Raw genomic sequence first — 19,074 nt, forward strand, 5'->3', positions numbered from 1 at the left:
GTTGCCAAGAAGAAATATAATGTTAATAAGAGTATACTTACACACTTTTAGTTGGTAAAACTGAGACATCAGACTAATCAGGAGATAATTGCAAAGCAATTTTATTAAACATTTGTTTTCTGCTCTCTGCTCAGCATGCATCTTTTGAGTTACACTCAGTAACATTGTGCCATTAGTGCTGCCTGTGTGGTTGAAAGGAAATGAAGCCGTGAGGTGACAAATTATGCATTTCTAGGTTTACCCCAAGCGTGTCTTGGAATGACAAGGTGAGCGCTCTTGTGAATTCTCTTACTGTTTACCCTGACTGCCCTCCAACCCCTTTCCTGTTTTATGTACTCATCCTTATTCCTCTGTCTAGCTATCTGATCAAAGAATGAATTAAATATCTGAATACAATTTTCCTTGAAGAAATGACCCAGGGATCCATTGAAACCTCCTGTGGCTGTGGGGTTATTGCTAAGCTTTCTGGGGTGACATCTTAATGAAGGAAGAGTAGTGGTTCCTGGATGCTATAGCCACCTGCACGGGCTTCTCAGTCACCTGAGATGCAGCTTCCTGGACTTTCCCAGGCCAGCAGAGATGGCAGGAAATCATCTTGACCACTTTGATGTTTGCATGTCAGATGCTATCAGAGGTGGTACCCGGGAGTGCTTTCCTGGAGCTATGTGCTACATACTGGAAAAATAAGAATCAGTTTGCCCTGAGAATTGAGCGATTGCTTTAAGGACAGCAGTCCCTTTAGGGAAGTCATCTATAGCAGACAAAGGCAGAGTTATTTTTAAATCGCATGCTTGTAAAGCCAGATTTGAAATTGTTTCCTCTGGTGGTTTTTCTTTGAATAGCTTGGGGGTGTCCTACCACTTTAGACCCATATTCAGCTGAGAATTACGAAGCCTCTCTTTCCAGTTCTAAGCACAGAGCCTAGGTTGTGATGAAGGCTGGTTATGGAGTGAAGTGAAAACCCTTACATGTGGTGGTGAGTGGGAAGAGGAGGGCATGAATGGGTGGCCCAAGGAGAGTGAGGAGGTAGGGGAGACCCCATGGTACCTTTGCAGGATGGAATCCGTGTCCTGGAATTGCTGACCTTGCCTTGTAATGAGCTTTTCACATGGAAGGAAGATGCTGGCTCTGGGATCTGAACAATGATGGAGGGGAGTTCTGTGCTGGTGGTTCTGGGATTATGAGAGTCCTGCTTAGGCAACAGGCTTCTTTTGGTTTTTCCAGCATCATGAGATGAAGCTTCAGTTTCTCCCTCCCCTTCAGGGCATGCAGTTCATATATTGTCCCTTCCAGCATGTTGATAAATCTGCAGATTGGGAGCGCCCTGATTGAGTTGAGGTGCACTGCGCCCCAAGTATATCTTGGAAGTGCTTTTCATTCACCAGGATCAAGGAGATCACGAGGGGAGAGATACAGCTTTGTTCTGGAAGCAGGCAGACTTTTTTCTGTTTCTTGTAAGGGTTTGTCTTCTCCACCACACCTTATAGAGGACAGGCCTGCCGTGTTCTCTTGGCTTTGTCGTGTGAAACATTCCCAGGACAGTGGATCCTAGCCTTCTGGCAAAAGGTATTCCCAGACAGGTATGGACAGCAAGGGTGACTGGGTGCTTAAGAGTATCAGCTCTGGGCCCGGGGACTTGGGTTCACATCCTGGATTTGTAACCAGAGGTCGATTCCTTGACCTCTTTAAGCCTTGGTTTTCTCATCAGTAGAATGGACACTGTAAATAGTCCCCCTTTTGTGGGGTTTTAGCAGGGTGTGTGGCACATGCGTACTCAGAGCCTGGAGCTAGAATGATGTCGTGGCTTGCAAGCAGGGAAAGGAATGGCTTATTCCCAAACCCGTTCTCCATTTAGGGATTTGTTTCATCCAGTGCCCTTCCCTCTGCAAAAATAGGACATGTGTTTTTTTTTTTTTTTTCCCCCCAGCATGCCCAGGCCCTATTCCATATAGCCTGCCTGACTTTTCTGCTTTGTTCTGGGTTGGACGAGCCACTTCCCTGATGTTACCCCGGCAGCTGCGCTTCTGGGTTAGCAACTCCTGTTCCTCCAGTGTGGAAGCAGCCGCTCACTGGGTGCCCAGCCCCCAGGTCTCGTGCGAGCCCCGGGCACCCTGGCTGCCTGCCTGCATGACCGTGTGCTCCAGGCACGTGGCTGTGCCCTGTGGAGCTCACCCAGCTCCGGGTGGCGCGCTGGCTGCCTGCCACCCTCCCGCCCCCACTCTCGCTTCCCTTCCCAGGCGAACTACAGCGAGTGCCAGCGAGGAATTGTAATGCTGACCCTGGCATGAGAGAGCTGAGCTCTGGAGGGCCGTTCCCATGCCAGGGAAACCTGCTCTGCCCCACATTCTAGCCAGACCCCAAATGCGGCCCTCTCTCCTGCCTGTCTGCCCAGAGGCGCTGTGTTCTCTGCGCTGCTACAGGAGGCGGGATTCCTGCAGGCCAGCGCCTGCCAGGGGGCTTGCCAGAGTCTTTGCAGTTCAGCGCTGTGTCTACCAGACTAGAAAAATAGCAACATCGAGACAGAGCTCGATAGAGGAGAAGGAAGGGGGTTGGGGTGTTGGTGCGAAGAAAGGAGCTGTGATAACTTCCTGGTGTAGAGAGCCAGAGGGTGAGAGACAGCGGTGACTTATTAGGTTTCTCAGAAACCTCCTTTCCAACCGGCACTAATCACTTTTACCCAGGAATCATTTTTTATGTCTCAGCAGTGGAAATGGAGGAAAGAGGGAAGGTAGTAGGGGAAGTAATGAGATTGAAAAAAACATTGGAAAAGAATATATGAGAGAGGGACGGGGAGGTACAGGGCCTGTATTTGATTCTGTAAGGGAATGATTGAGAGTATTGGTCCCATCTAATGTCTTCCTTTATTATAATATTTGGTGTCCCTGCAGCAAATGTCTTAACCTGAAACCACTAAACCATTGTTTTGGAATAAACTGAAATGTGCTGCAGACCTAGATGCCTGCTGGCTCACCATTCAAATGTCCATCAGAATGACCTGTGTTTGAAAAGACACAGATCCATCCAGGCAGTATAGCAGTGTTTTAGGGCATACGATCCGATAAACAAACACACCTTGTGTAAATCCCATCCCTGCCATGCCTGCTCACGATCTCAGGCAGGTCCTTCAAATGATCTGAGCTTCAGATTTCCCACCTGGAACTTCGGAGTAATCCCTGGACCTGCCTCCTAGGATTGTTGAAGTTCATATGGAGAATACTTGGCACAGTAACGGGCACACAGCAACGCCCAATAACAGCTGCTCCGAGTGGCTTTCTCATTCCCATCTGATCTCATTTCTCATAGGAGGACCTCACACTGGTCTCCTAGGCAGTCTCCATACTTTTCCCTTCCTAGCCAGTTAAGGCCTCTGGAGTTGGAATTCCTCCTCTGCTTCTCTGCCGAGTGTTGCTCTCCCCTCTCTTCGCCTCTGAGTTTTAAGTAGCCTTGAGTAGCTAACTGTAACCTTTATTCAGTCCTCCTTGTTCATGAGATTTAAAAAAATCAAACAAGCACAATGCAGTTCAAAGAAGTTCTTGAGTAGAGGATTTCTCCATGACATATATGGCTAGTAAATCAGTCAATCAATTGTTGTTACTATTGTGAATTTTTACTAGTAGGCAGTAATTATGCTTGAAGGAAATACAGTGACCTCAGGGGTAAAGGAACCATAAAGGCATGTTAGGGTGCTGGGAGAGGAGAGGAGTCTAGTTCATCCTCCTGCTTACAAGTAAGACTTTACATTAGCATTCCAGAATAATAATTCCTCCTTCCCCCCAATGGTCCTTTAATGGATAAATCTTTCTCTTTCCACACATTTATTTTCTCATCTTCAAAGTAGCATCTTGGTTGGGTTGATGTGAGCTTTCTCATGTGCATGAAGGGCCAGCACGGTACCTCCCCTAGTTGGCCAACCCTTACCCCAGATCCATACTGTTACTTTCCTGCAGTCAGTGGTATGAAGATGAGAAAGCTGCAGAGGAAGCTGGCGGGGTGGGGAGCCATGAAGACGGTCCCCAGCAATAGCATCAGCTTTGGCTTTGTGCTGCCCCCTGGGGAAGACAGACAAGGGTGTGACTTGGCTGCTGGTCTCAAGGAGATGGCAGTTTAGTAGGGAAGATAGAACTTGTAGGTAAAAAGATGAGTGACAGGACAAGCTTGCATGTTCTCAGTGCCAAGTGATGTGTACATAGAAGCCTCCAATATCTATTGAAAAGAGGAGGGTGAAAGAGTAAGCAAGAAAGTGAGTAAAACATTTGAAAATTAATAAGGGAGCAGTGCAGACGGTGAGGGCTGCCAGGCTTCACAGGAAGCAGTCAGTGCCTGGGGCAAGAGGGCCTGGGGCGAAGCTTCTTGCAGGAGTTGGACCTTGTGTTGGGCCTCCGAGTGAGTGGTGGAGGAGCCAGGATGGTGAGTGGCAGAACGTGGAGGCAGGGATGCCCACGGGTGTTTAGGGAACAAGCTGTGGATCCAGTTTGGCTGGTGCAGAAAATTCATATGAAGGAGGCAGGAGTGTGAGTCTGGAGAGGCAGGTGCCAGCCAGGATGGCAGCTTCATGCGTGCCAGGCTACTGAGCTTGAACTTGATCCAGGAGGCAGTGGGGAGCCATTGAAGGTTTTTGAGCAAGGAAGTGGCATGTGGACATTTCCTCTTGGGTTCAAGGTTGGATTTGAAACATTTTTAGATACTTCACAATAGTTTCCTCTGGCAAACCGGGACTTCCTTATTTTTGTTATTTTGAAAATAAATACTCTCCCTTGAACATAAAACAGCTTTTCAAAACACAATGTTCTAATGATCTAGAGAAAGTGATTCAAAAACACAGGGTTTAAGTTTCACTTATGAAGCCCATAATTTTGGCAATTGGGGGAAACACTCTTTGGCAAGAAAATAGTTTGAGGGATTTGAATGATTCAGAATTTAAAAGTCCAAAAGCAGGCCTGATCTCATAGGAGTAGAAAAATAGATTTTAATAAGCCCAATCCATTAATATTCATGACTTTACAATGCCTCTGTTATAAAGCTTACTGGGTTTGCAAACAAGTATGTTAAACCTATTTCTATGAGTGTAGGTTTTTGTTTTTCTTTGCGTGTGTGTATACGTGTATGTGAGAGAGAGAAAGAAGGAAGGCTTCGGTGATACAAATAGTACTTGATTATAAGGATTACCTGCAGCGGTAATATCAGGCTGAAAACACTTAGGCAAGTGTTTGGCCAGCTTAGTAATTTTACTCCTGAGAGACAAAGGAGTCCTTATTACAGTTTTGTATTTTTGAGTCCTGACCTTGTATTTGTGGCTCTCTTCTTCCCTGAAGCCGGAATTAGCTGCACATCATGCAGAGATCTGGTGGCTGGGGTTCGGGGGTGCTGCTGGAGGAAAGAGACTTTGTGGAAGCAGACAGGCTCTGGGGGAGCGATGGGAGCTGCTGAATGGCACCTGCACGAAGTAACTCACTCAGGTACCCCTGAAGTGTTCTCTGAGATCAAGCCAACATGACAGAAATAAGGAGGAGTTGCCCTAACCCAAACCAGTTCCCTTAAGTAAAAGAAAAAAAAAACAAAACAGTCAATGTGTGCAATTGCACCTCCAGCTATGTACAATAGACAATTACAGGAGTGTTGGCAAAATCAGGCATCTGTTGGGGAAGACCTATTCAGTACTCGTTTCTGTCAAATTGGCTTCTGGTGGATATACACTCCGTGACTTAATGTGAAAATTCCTAAAATGTTTGTTTTCCTTCTTTTCTGACTTTAGCAAGTATTGTTACTGTCTCAAGTCCCTAACCATCCAGCTCATAATGGGAATCCAGTCTCATTTTCTGTCCTGAAAAATTATACAGTTCCACTGTCACACAGATCTCCTAAAAGTTTTGTTTTTAGAAGTTTAATCTAGGATTTTTTTTTTTTCATGAATGATTTTTGGAAGAATGCTTTGGAATTTAGGGTCTTGTAACGAGAGATGGCTTGTGGCTAATTAAACCCCTTTCCCTCTCAAATCTTGCCTGGGAGACCCTAGATTCCTAAAAACAGTGAGTGCATGCTGCAGAAGGGTGCTCCAGGGAGCTACAACATTAAATCATCTGTGACAAAATGTTCTCTTAGAAAGTGAGATTGCATAAATGGTTCAGCAGAAGCAAGTGCTTTGGCAGAAACTCCTTGAGTGGGAAAGAGCAGTGCTTTCTTTTGTAATTAGCTCTGGGTAACAGTCTGCTTTGATGTCCTTGCTGTGGAACCCAAGCATGGATAGTGGAGCAGAGAAGGAAAGCCTCACTGCTGCTCTGTAAGTGTTTTTGCACTTAATGGAAAGAGTTAAGTGAGGCTGTCCATTCATGCACAATAAATGCCTCTTGAATTGAATTGAATGGGTAAAATGAAGGTTTGTTTGGGGAAGGATGCCACCAGGCCCTGACCAATGGGAATCAAGGCTGTAAACCAGATGAACAAGATCATCTAGATAGGCAGTAATCAGATTGCCCACAATAGAGATCTCAGTACCCCAAGGTAGGAAGAGTTCTTCTAGGGAGAGTGGCAAAGAGTCAAACTCCATCTGCCCAAAGGATTGATCAGAAGACTTAGTTCACCTTAGAATGGATTCATTGTGTTGTGGGCTTAGTATCACTGAAGGAGATTATGGAGGCTTTTACTAGAGAAAACTTTAAAAATAGGATGGAGATGTCATATCCAGTTGGAATAATACTGCTTTTAGAGACCAAATGCCACTGAAAGATTTATAGAGGAAAGAGTAAATAATATAAAATGTAAAGGTAGAAATAAAGCCTTGATGGAGTTTCTGAGGCTAGAAAAGGAAAATTTGTAGAACTGACAATAGGAATTTCACAGAATTCATTTCATTACAGTTGATTTCCTTTTATTAATACACTTTCCCAGGGGAGTTGGATGCCTTTTTTTCTCATAGAATCTAAAGTATGTTTATTTCAAATGGCCAGTAACACATGGATGATTTTTAAAATAATATTTATATTCATTCATGTCAAAAATATTTTTTAGCATTGTAAATGAAATTGCCCCAAATATAACAGGGCATTGAGTGATATTTAGTTATTGGATTCCTTAGATGTTTAAAGGCAAAAGACAGGAAGTCTCAGTATTACAAAAATTAGGTATAAAGAAGCAATTTGAGTTTACTTATAGCCTACTTATTTCTCTTTTTACCCTCAAGCTTACCTGGCAATAACATTGCATTGACTCATATTTTGTGATCATTTGGTCTTACACTGATTAAACTGAAATTGGTATCTTTGTCTTCTTTATAGAGATATTGCCAAACACATTAATTATGCAAATATAATTTTAGGAGGCACTTATTTGAGTACAAAGTAGGCTTTAAAGACATTAGCTGCATGTATATACATTGATGTTCTTAATCACAGCGTATATTAGCGAGGAGCAAAAGAATTTCTGTCAGTTAGATGTTTCAGTAATTCGGATTAGTGTTCCCACCAAATTGTTGTGGTTTTTCTCTGTCTGCCCTTCTCCCCCACTTGTCTCCACCCACTAAATTTTCATATTTTTAAACTTAGATTTTCATATAAGGAAATATATGGAAACGAAAGAGCGTTTTTGTTCATTTATGTACTGTCAGAGGGGATGTCATAGACCAATCCGCAAGGATGGTGGTTTTCTCTCGAATTTAACTAATGAAATAATCATCTCCTAGGGCAGCCTCCTCTCATTCTTCCCTTCCCCTCACCGACGGGCAGCATAATGTGGCTAAAATTCCAGCCTTGGCTTAGATCTTGGCTCTCAGAGCCAGACTGACCCGCTCTCTAACTCTTCTGCCTTTGTTTTCTCCTCTGTAAGTGGAGGTGGCAGTATCTGCTCCAGCTGATTCCTGGACAAGTAAACGAGATGCTCTATGGGAAGCACTTAGAACAGCGGCCGATCTGAATGAAAGCTTTCACCACTTTCATTTGTATTCTTTTTTTTTTTTTTTAAATATTTCTCCATTTATTTATTTATTTATCTTTGTCTGTGTTGGGTCCTCGTTGCTGCCCACGGGCTTTCTCTAGTTGTGGCGAGCAGGGGCTACTCTTCCTTGCGGTGCATGGGCTTCCTATTGCGGTGGCTTCTCCTGTTGTGGAGCATGGGCTCTAGGTGCACAGGCCTCAGCAGTTGTGGCACGTGGGCTCAGTAGTTGTGGCTCGCGGGCTCTAGAGCGTGGGCTCAGTAGTTGTGGCGCATGGGCTTAGTTGCTCTGCGGCATGTGGGATCTTCCTGGACCAGGGCTCGAAGCCGTGTCCCCTGCATGGGCAGGCGGATTCTTAACCACTGCGCACCAGGGAAGCCCCATTTTTATTCTACGATTACTATTTTTCTCTTTTCCTACCTCCATCGTCATCTTATGGACACTTAAGTGGGAACGAATCTTGTGCTGTAGTAGTGATGGCCAGCGATGATTGCTGTAGCAATGCTCTCTGCCCCTTGAGTCATTGTAGGGAAGAAAGGGTGATGGAGAGGCAGAGCTGGAGCATTCTAGGTACTGACATCTGTGAGAAGATATACCCCACCCCCCAAAAAAAACCCGTTTGTGATCCCGTAACAGTGTAAGTGCCTGCTTCCTTGAATAGCTCCGTGGGCAAGGGCTGTGTCTTTCATCTTCACACCCCTTACCGTCCTCTGACTCTGTTCCTGGAAGACCTTAAGGGGGTGAAGGGGGAAATGGGACTTAATTCGTTTCTGTTAGTGCTCTCAAGCTTTTCCAGCGTGCTATGGGATTTGTGACTGGGGTTTCTTCTTTTTCCTTTTTTGGTGACACCTTTGGGTGGTGGAGTGGAGGACTGGCAATGCCCCTAGCTGTGGGTGATGGGCTGCTGAGTGGGGGAGGCGGGACCGTGGGTTTCCACGGAAACGGACCCCCTAGCCTTCTGCTCCCCCTGGTGCAAATCTCTCAAACATTTTCTTAACCCTCCCTACAAGACGAAAACCTGGCAGGGGGTGTCTCCAGAGAGGAAAAATAGACCCTTCTGTCAAGGTACAATGGAAACATGAGGAAACTGAGAAAACAGAAGTAAATTATTCGGAAGAAAAGTGTGAAAATAGTTTTTTACACAAAAGGGAAAGCTAGAAGTCAGTTAATTTAAGAATTGGGATTAACCTGATATAACTTTGCTTTGCAACCAGATCAGAGATGTGGAGTTCTTGGCACAGGTCTTAATATAGTACAGTGTGTACATATGGGTGTGGCAGGATAAACCTTTTAAAGGTACAACAGTCCTGCCTTAAGGATAACAAAGTACATCAGCATCAAACTAGTCAAGACCGTTCCCTCTTGTGAGGGGCGTTTGAGTTCAGCTAAAGCTCCCTCAGCATATTTTTACATCCAATCACATATCTCTGAGCTTTTATAAAAGAGTAGGCACAATGCTCCTAAGTTTAAATGAGCTAAGTGCATATGAAATCATAGCCATACCCATTATGTGTTAAAGCTGGGACGCTGCTAAGCACTCAGTGTAAGAGGTTGTAGGAAATCAAGTCAATCATATTAGAAATGAAATTGGGGGACTTCCCTGGTGGCACAACAGTTAAGAACCCGCCTGCCACTGCAGGGGACATGGGTTCGAGCCCTGGTCCGGGAAGATCCCACATGCCATGGAGCAACTAAGCGCATGCACCACAAATGCTAAGCCTGCGATCTAGAGCCCGTGAGCCACAACTACTGAGCCCTCACGCCACAACTATTGAAGCCTGTGCACCTAGAACCCATGCTCCACAACTAGAGAAGCCACCGCAGTGAGAGGCCCACACACAGCAACGAAGAGTAGCCCCCGCTCGCTGCAACAAGAGAAAGCCCACATGCAGCAACGAAGACCCAACACAGCCAAAATTAATTAATTAATTAATTAATTTTTAAAAAAAGAAATGAAATTGGTTCCTGGAATTTGTCTGCTTGCTAGAGGATTGGCTGTTTAGGATCCACTGCCAAAGCATGTTTTCTCTTTTCTTCGTCAGCCCTTCCATCCTGATTACAAGCTGCTTAAAAATAAATGTGGGCCCATCTCAGGGGCCAAAAACCATGGTGATCAGGATGAAATCATTTTAAGGCAGAAATAACAAACTTTGATAAAGACATTCAGAGAAACACAGTCTTAATAGTGTCAGCACACTCTTGTTGGAGCCTTTAGACACTAAACTATTATAAATCAGATTTGGAGTCAGAGGTCGCCTGAGAAGCCATGATACCCTGGGCAAGTCACTTAAATTCTGAGCCCTGTTTCCTCGTCTGGATCATAGCGGCCTATTTTGTAGGAATGCCGTGAGGGTTAAATGCCATTAAATGGGCTAATCAGTGAGCAGACCTGGGAGAGTTTTCACTCAGTAAGTTTTAACTCAGAGTGATAATCTGGTATTTAAACATCACTTTCTACAAGAATGTACTTGTAGTTCATATCTTTGGAGTCTCACTTCTAGATTTCCGAGTTGCTGGGCTGAGTCTTTTCAAGCCCCATGATGCTCCTTTAGGTACACTAACAGATCTAATTTATTGTCTCAGCTATGCTGTTAATTACCTTAAGCAAGTTGTCAACCTCTCTGGGCTTCACTTCTTCATTTGTAAGATGGGAATAATCTATGTTTTTCTAACTTACAAATAAATATAAAATAAGATAGTCAATTAGAAAATTGACCAATCTAAATTCAAATCAAAGTATAAATCATGTTAGTGTTTTTATTTACTTTGGGTTTTAAGTGGTAAGAGGGGAAAACACATAGCAATAATTTCAAAGTAGACCATTTACAAAGAACACAGAATTTGGAATCAGCCAATCTAGGTTCCGGACCTGGTTTGCAAGGATTGGTGGTGTGTCTCTGGACAGGGCACTGAATCTCTCAAGGCCTCAGTTTTCTTATCTATCAAACGCGGGTGCTATTTTTATCTCTGTGACCCTGTATTCTAAGACTACTATGAAGTGGAAGACAAATATTCAAATTTTGGTGCAAAAAATGTAAAGCTTCTTGGGGTGATGGTGCTGCTCCCAAGCTGGTCGATGGATTAAGAGTCTGACGTTCTGCCACTCATAAAGGATGACAGAGTTCAAAAACTAAAACTGAAAAGCAAAAGGCATTTGACACCTTTGGGGAAAAAAAGCAACGGCATTGAAGCTCGTTATGTCCTAAAAAATGGTCTTCATTCTGAATGGGAACCACTGGCTTCTCTCTGGTGTTCAGCATTCCAGAGGAAGCGTGAAAGCAAGTTATCTGGCTAGAGTCATTGCTCCAAGGGTTAGATTTTTTTAAGCAGGGTTTTATTAGCCAGAGAAAATAATTTTTAAAAAAGGAAAACCCCAAGACCCACAGCTAGCTTTGATGGCAACTTTTCTAGAAGGGCAGTTGCCAGCTGCACTTTGGCCTGCTCCTCTGGGTGGCGGGATTCCGGTTTGAAGGAGCTTCCCATGCAGCAGGTTTCACCTCAGCCGGTTTGGATGGATTAGTAGGTACCTGGAATGTCATCTCAAAAGACTGAAACTTGGTCTGGGCTCAATGGAAAGAGTTCTGTGATTGATTAGGGATGTCTGCCCTGGGCTTAGGTAGGACCATATTTGTGCCAGGTATTTGCTCTCCTGACAGAGCAGGTTGGGAAGATCCTTTAGTACTTATCCCTCCAGTGGGCAGAAGATCAAGGACTCGGGCCAGTGCTGTTTCCGGTGTCCTGGAAAAGTGTTTATCCAAGACCCTGGCAAGTATTGTTTTCTGTCAGCGGAAGTCTTAACTCTGGTTAGCTTCACTGAATGGAAGAAGGGAAGTCTGTTGATTCTGTACCATGGTCACAGGACAGGAGTGGCCAGGTGGAAGGAAGCTATAATTCCAACAGTCCCCGTCAGATGCCCGTGGATACTCCAGCGGAGCACAGACTGGGGTGCTTACTGCTCGGCAGAGGCAGCCGCAAACCACAGAGCCTGGCAGGCTGTGGCCAGCGGTCACGGCCGCAGAGTCCCTGGAAACCTGGCCCTTGGAAGGACCAGCAGGCTGGGCCCTCGGGACTCCACACACTGTGATTCTTGACATCGAATACAGAAGTACTGTTACCTTCCTTAAAAAGCATTGGAGAATTTACCAGTCTACTTAGGATTGGAGATGACCTTCAGTTATCCATGTTAGTAATTCTGAAGTTTTTTTTTTCTCTTCAGCTTTGGAATGTGCTTTATGTTTTTGTGCTGTTGATCTGCTTTCCTAGGGATGTTTGAACACTTCAGATTTTTCTTTTAGTAAAGCATGCTTTGGGGGAATGTAGTACTCTTCACAGCTCCCCCAGTGTGCTTCCCCTAGCCAGCCAAATGTCTTGGAGACCCCCTAATCTCCTAACTTTAAATCCATCAACTACACTAGTGGATTAATAATAGTTGCGATTTATTGAGCACTTAGTATGTGCTTCCAGGCACCAGGGTCACTGTGTGACAAGGGATTGGTGCAGGAGTGTATGGGGCAGTGGGGTGAAGTGGGCTCAAGTTTAAACATTGTCTGTGGAGAAGCTACAAAAGAGTTCACTGAGAGTGGACCTGACTTCCTCTGCTACTTCGGTTTCCTGCTGTTTCCAGTGACTGCACTTGAGCTCTGCATATGATTAACTTTCAATTATCCTGAGCCGATTAACCGGTTTGCAGATTAACCAAGGTGAAGGTTCACCTGGGCCTGGGAGGTGCTCATCATCTCAACTGCTCCATAATTAGCTGGTTATGGCTGATTGCATACCCCGTGGTCCAGGAGCCTGAGGGCTGGGCTGCTGCAGGGGAGGGGAGACGAGGAACAGTGTCTTCTAGGACCTTCCACTCCCTTCAACCAGAGGAGACCACTGGCTCATAAAATCCTGCAGTCTCTAGTACAGTCCCTGGGAGGTTCAGAGGCTCCTGGGGGTCCTGGTGCTCTGCCCCTGTCCCCGGTACCTTCCAAGTTGGGAAGATCAAGTTGACTGGAGGGCACAGTGCATTTGAAATTCCCAGAGATGAAGTGATCTAATATGTTGAAAGGGGCGCAGTGAGCAGGGGCACTCATCCCCCTTTTCTTCCTCAGCCCGTGAACCACCCCTCCATCGCCACCCCAAAGATGTAGTTGACTGGCTTGAGACCCTGAGCAGTGGATCCCTCCTGTGGTCATAGGAGGCCAAGGCCACAGTGGCAACGAGGTGAGAGTTGCCCACAAAAGCAAGGTGTTTGCCACACCTTACACCAGCCCAGAGTATACACAGTTTAACCCAGGAGACAAACTCCTGCCGTACTTGGAGTGATCTCAGTTTTGTGGGGAGGAACCTTGAATCCCAGGTAAACTCCAAATCTTGAGAAAGTGTCCATGAAGGACTTTGGTCTATGGCCTGTCAAGGAAGAACAAGCCTTTGCACAGGATGGTGTTTGGTGGGCTTCTGTGGATTATCTTTATGTCTTAAGCAGTGTTCACCCGAGCACCTGGCATGTCCTTTCACCTCTGACTCCGTGATCATCCTGCACCTGCCAGGCCTGGATGCCGTGCCTCAGTACAACCCAGTTTGCCAACAGCTGCGTTCCCTTCTCAGCCTGGGCCGTGGGTTTCCTTGGGTCCTTCTCTTTGGCTCATGTTTTCCCAGGGCTGCTTGTGTGTACAGTCTAGAGATCACATTTTATTAACACAAAGAAATCTGCTTGGGCTGCCTGGCTCTCACAGTCACATGGAGAGAAATGTGCTCCTTCGCTTCGCCAGCCCTCCGCTCTCTGTGCAGAATACAGCCGAGAGCTGGGCACCGGGCCAAGCTTACATTTCACTTTGGAACACACTTTCACATCACTCGTTGGCAGGACATCCACGGCGGTGTCTATTTGGGGGGTAAGTCAGAGAAGTGTTATTTCCCTCTTCTGCGTGTCGAGAGAAGGACCTTTAAAAAATGTTTGACTTTTCCCCATCCTTGTTGTCTTCAAGGTGCCCAGGTAGTTAGGTGATCCAGCGAAGTGTGGCAGCAGCGCGTGAGAGAAGCCCCCTCCCTCCCAGGTTCCCCTGTTTCCTAAATCAGTAAACATAGCCAGGACTGCCTGGGACAGAGAAACTCAGGCCAAGGTAATAACATCAAAACCAAAGTCCTGGAACTCTTGAGTAAACTAGTTACCCTCCCAGATAAAACAACTTTGTTGTCCAAATCTTCCTTTCCAAAGATCTAAGACTTTTCAAATGCTGGTCCAAGGCCAACCATTGAAAGAAAGAACTTCAGCAAGCCTCCTGGAATGGAAAACACTGTTAAAGTAAACAAATGAACCTCTTCCATTCAGTTTTCCCTTACTGGCCTATTTTTATTTCTTATTTTACCACCACCCCCCAACCCCGGTACTTAACATTTTGTAATACTCTCCCTTCTTCACTTCTACTCCCATCTCTATCTCACTTTTCTCAGGGAGCAAGCTGATCATTTTGCCTTCAGTAGCACAAATATCTAATTTCAAAAAGAGGAGTTGGGGGGCTTCCCTGGTGGCGCAGTGGTTGAGAATCTGCCTGCCAACGCAGTGGACGCAGGTTCGAGCCCTGGTCTGGGAGGATCCCACATGCCGCGGAGCGGCTGGGCCCGTGAGCCACAATTACTGAGCCTGCGCGTCTGGAGCCTGTGCTCCGCAACAAGAGAGGCCACGATAGTGAGAGGCCCGCGCACCGCGATGAAGAGTGTCCCCTGCTCGCTGCAACTAGAGAAAGCCCTTGCACAGAAACGAAGACCCAACACAGCCATAAATGAATAAATAAATAAATAAATAAAATTAAAAAAAAAATAAAGATGCCCAATGGTACCCTGGTAGTTGTTTTAAAAAAAAAAAAAAAAAGAGGAGTTGGGGGAAAGAGGTGGTATAATTCACTTCTTTTGGTGTCCCCTCATACTCAGTTCTTACACGTGGATGCCTGAAGCCTGACTTGGGTTTGAAAAGAAATTTGGTCCTGGAATTTTAAACCCTTTTTAGGAAAGATTGGAATGGTTAGAAAACAAAGATTTACTGGAATAATACTGACTTTTCTCAATGAAATAGATCCCTCCTGCAACAAAAAAGTTGAAAATAAACTCTTCCTTCCCCATCACGCCAACCCATAAATTCCATGGGGATTTCCCAAGTGCCAAAGCTTATTCTGATTCTGGTGTTGACCACTTTGGGATGTTGCTTTTGCCGTCGGTCCCATCCAGCCAAGCAACAGCTAATCAAGATTTAAAGAAACTTTTTCCCACAAGATGCATATGCCACCTGCTGCTTCATAGGACAGGCCACCCGTGGGAAGCCCCCTCTCACTGAGAAGGGTGCCCAGAACCTTGGGGACCAGGATGCAGTCTCCTGCCAGTCACCTGGTGAAGCTTTTGCTTACTCTGCAGAAGGGAGGGGGGCAGAAACACATTCCACCTGCAAGTAATTAGCTTTAAAAATAATGCCAAGTTCTCATATGGTGGGTAGATGCTTCAGCTCAGTGCAGGGTGGAAAGAGTGCTACTTCACAGAGTAAAACCGTTGCAATCACATTAGTCATTTCAGGAGAGGTCAGATAAGGTTTATTGGAGAGATGAAAGTCACCCTGCAGTTTCAAAGAGTTCTCCTGAAAGCATCGAGAAATGGTTGAAGTTCAGAAGTTTATTTGAAGCTTTGTTTCCCTTCCCCTTATAAGAGAGACAGGTATTTTTTAGTCACATTTTCCTTTCTGATGGACAGAAGACCTGGCGGATGACTGGGATGGTCTGATCTGCAGTCAGCGGCAGGTCTGTTGCGTGGGTCATCTGCTTTCTGCATGGGCCGTGGTGAATGTGTAAGCTCTGGCTAGTTGCCATCTGCCACCCAGCAGGATAGCACCTCGAGGCTTTAACCCTCTGCCCTCGCTTGGGGAGGTGTTCAGGGAATGTAATTTCATGTCATAATTAACTGAAGCAATGTGCAGTGCTTTTCTTAGTGTGTTATAATGGCAGGACACTTATCACTCAGAATTGACTGTATCGGGACTGCTTTGACAATCAGTAGGTTAAGTGGTTGGGCCTGAGTTTGGCCTATTCTCGTGCCAGTGTGGGTACTTGAATCCTGTGAGAGTTTTGCATAAAATGGGTAGAGGTGTGTTGAACCCAGTTTTTTCCCAAAGCACTTCTGTGGACTCTGCACTCGGCTTGCGAGTGTCTCAGAGGCACAGGAAAGGGTTTTCTCTCGGGCACCTAAGCCCATGCTTTACACTGTAGTTGGTGTAAGTGTTTACTCAGTAAACATTTGTTCAATGATTGAAATAACAAAGACATTACTTTCATTATAAATGGTTTTACAAGAGCACTTGTGCTCACTTTAATATCTTCAGTGATGCTGGCAGAATTCAGTTCAACATGGCGAGTCTTTGCAAAAGGTCACGAGAGTGTGATGAGCTCCTTTGGGGCAGAACTGAGTCAGGGTGGTCTTGGAGGAAGGGACATGCAGACAGAACCCTGTGGGCAGTGACACGGCCAGGGCTCACCACAAGGCTTTGGTGAGCTGCTCTTCCATGTGAACATTTTGCTACTTTCTGATTGGTTGTTAAATAGCCAAGGATGAAGTGTTTTCAGATGAGAGATCACAAATAAAGGTGGATACTCACCCCTGACTTTCCATCTTCAATGACAGACACAACTGGAAGTCAGCAGCTCCAGACTCTACAGTATTCCCAGATCACCTGTAAGAGTTCTTGAAACTCATCGAACAGTTTTTTCTTTTTGTAAATTTATTTATTTTATTTATTTATTTTTGGCTTCATTGGGTCTTCGTTGCTGCATGCGGGCTTTCTCTAGTTGCGGAGAACGGGGGCTGCTCTTGGTTGTGGTGCACGGGCTTCTCATCGCGGTGGCTTCTCTTGTTGCAGAGCATGGGCTCTAGGTGCACAGGCTTCAGTAGTTGTGGCACACGGGCTCAGTAGTTGTGGCTCACGGGCTTAGTTGCTCCGCGGCATGTGGGATCTTCCCGGACCAGGGCTCAAACCCGTGTCCCCTGCATTAGCAGGCGGATTCTTAACCACTGCGCCACCAGGGAAGCCCATCTAACAGGTTCTTAATTGGAATTTTTTTAAACATGGAATTCATAATATTTTATTTTATTATTATTTTTTGGCCACTCCACGTGGCATGCGGGATCTTAGTTCCCCGACCACGGATCGAACCCAGACCCCCTGCAGTGGAAGTGTAAGTGTGGAGTCTTAACCACTGGATTGCCAGGGAAGTCCCCTCTTTTTTTTTTTTATTTATTTATTTATTTATTTATTTATTTATTTATTTATTTATTTATTTATTTATTTATTTATTTATTTATTTATTTATTTATTTATTTATTTATTTATTTATTTATTTATTTATGACTGTGTTGGGTCCTCGTTTCTCTGCGAGGGCTTTCTCTAGCTGTGGCAAGTGGGGACCACTCCTCATCGCGGTGCGCGGGCCTCTCACCATCGCGGCCTCTCTTGTTGCGGAGCACAGGCTCCAGACGCGCAGGCTCAGTAATTGTGGCTCACGGGCCCAGTTGCTCCGTGGCATGTGGGATCCTCCCAGACCAGGGCTCGAACCCGTGTCCCCTGCATTGGCAGGCAGATTCTCAACCACTGCGCCACCAGGGAAGCCCCCGGGAAGTCCCCTCTTAATTGGAATTTTAACTGAGCAAATAAGAAGTCCCATGTTGGGCTGGGGGAAGGGAGGAGTGGAGAGGGATGTCACTTTTTTTTAAAAAACACCAACTTATATTTCTTTGGTTAATAGATGCGGAGGAGGCCTCTCTGGGTGGCGTGTGAGGATGTAACTTCCTTGAGCATAGGATTTGACTGGTTTATGGAGTGGTGCTTCTGCCCTTACCTGCCAGTGGTTGGGGTCACTAAAACAGACACAGCCCTGCTGGAGAGGAGAGGGGCTTCCGAGGTCCACACCAGGAGCAGCTGCAGACCCCCACTGAGGGGTGGCAGGAGGCTGCCCTTCTGGCTCACTGCCCCCACAGCAGCAGGTCAAGAGTTAGAATAGGTGGATGGCTGGACTTGTGACGTTCTCAGCAGTCCCTGAGCAGAATTCATTCTAAGCCCCCAACATGCTCTGTGCCCACACCAGGGAATACAGTGTGAAGCTTCTAGCAACACCTGGAGATGCTCGACCCTTCCCACGTGTACATGTTCAGTTTGCTGTGTCTCAATTTAGTAGAACGTTGGGGAAAATAACCTCCCTCCTACCAGGGTGAGGTTGCAAAGGTCTCTGGAAGGAACAGTGCAGAAAATTATTCAAATAACTGAGGCATTTGAAAAATTATTTTGAGAAAGATTTAAAATATTTTAAAAAATACATAGCAAGCACCCTTCCTCCATTATCCAGAATTAACAACTTGGCATATCTACCATATATGTTCATATATAAATTTATATAGTCATCTATGAATTTAAACATTATAGATCAAGTTGGGGTCTCGGGGAACTTTTTAAAAAAAGCTATGTGTGAACTCATAAGGCAGAACAGAAATAACTCCAAATCTGCTTTCTCAGATGTGAATCCCTCCTGGCTCTTTGGGTCTGTTGTATTAATAAATAAGCCTGGTTTTAGTCTAGTTAGAAAAGAAGGCCAGGCTGGTGCATCAGAATGCTGCATTCCTTTTGGTTAGACTTTGTCAGAGGATAGGCAGGCGCCTCTTTGGCACAGAGTTTCTGGGTGTTTCCCTTTGGAATATAAAAGGAGTATCCCTTAACCCCAGGAGAGACCGCACCAGAGCCATCTTCTTCCCTCTGTGCTGAAGAAAAACAGACAAATCCACACAACCAACATTCAAAGAAGGGCATGGTGCAGCCTGAAGACAGGTAGTGAGCTGTGACACTGGCTCACTCCAAGGACTGCGGTGTCATAGGGATGCCCGTTACGGGTGGCAGCCGGAGTGGTCACCATTGTGCCTTCTCTCCTGGTTGGTGAAATCCTGCGAATCAGGCAATCTACAGTGTGCACTAGTTTTTCTCTGAACACAGAGCTTCCATCAAACAGATGGGTGAAAAGAAACAGCGTGATAATAGCTAACCCTTCTCTAGTGTTTACTGTAGTCTGGGCACTAGGCTAAGTACATGTATTATATCATTAAATCTCAAAACAAACCCTGGGCACTGCTATTTTTAGTACTAG

General features: G+C 45.5%; 1 protein-coding gene across 3 annotated transcripts in view; it reads left to right on the forward strand.

Moving 5' to 3' along the window:
- The window catches only part of HLF (HLF transcription factor, PAR bZIP family member), a 55,211-nt gene that overhangs the window by 6,986 nt on the left and 29,151 nt on the right, over window positions 1-19,074 (forward strand). The gene's annotated exons all lie outside the window — the stretch shown is intronic.

The sequence above is a fragment of the Balaenoptera borealis genome (assembly GCF_965194805.1).
Source record: "Balaenoptera borealis genome assembly, chromosome: 20".
Classification (NCBI taxonomy): domain Eukaryota; kingdom Metazoa; phylum Chordata; class Mammalia; order Artiodactyla; family Balaenopteridae; genus Balaenoptera; species Balaenoptera borealis.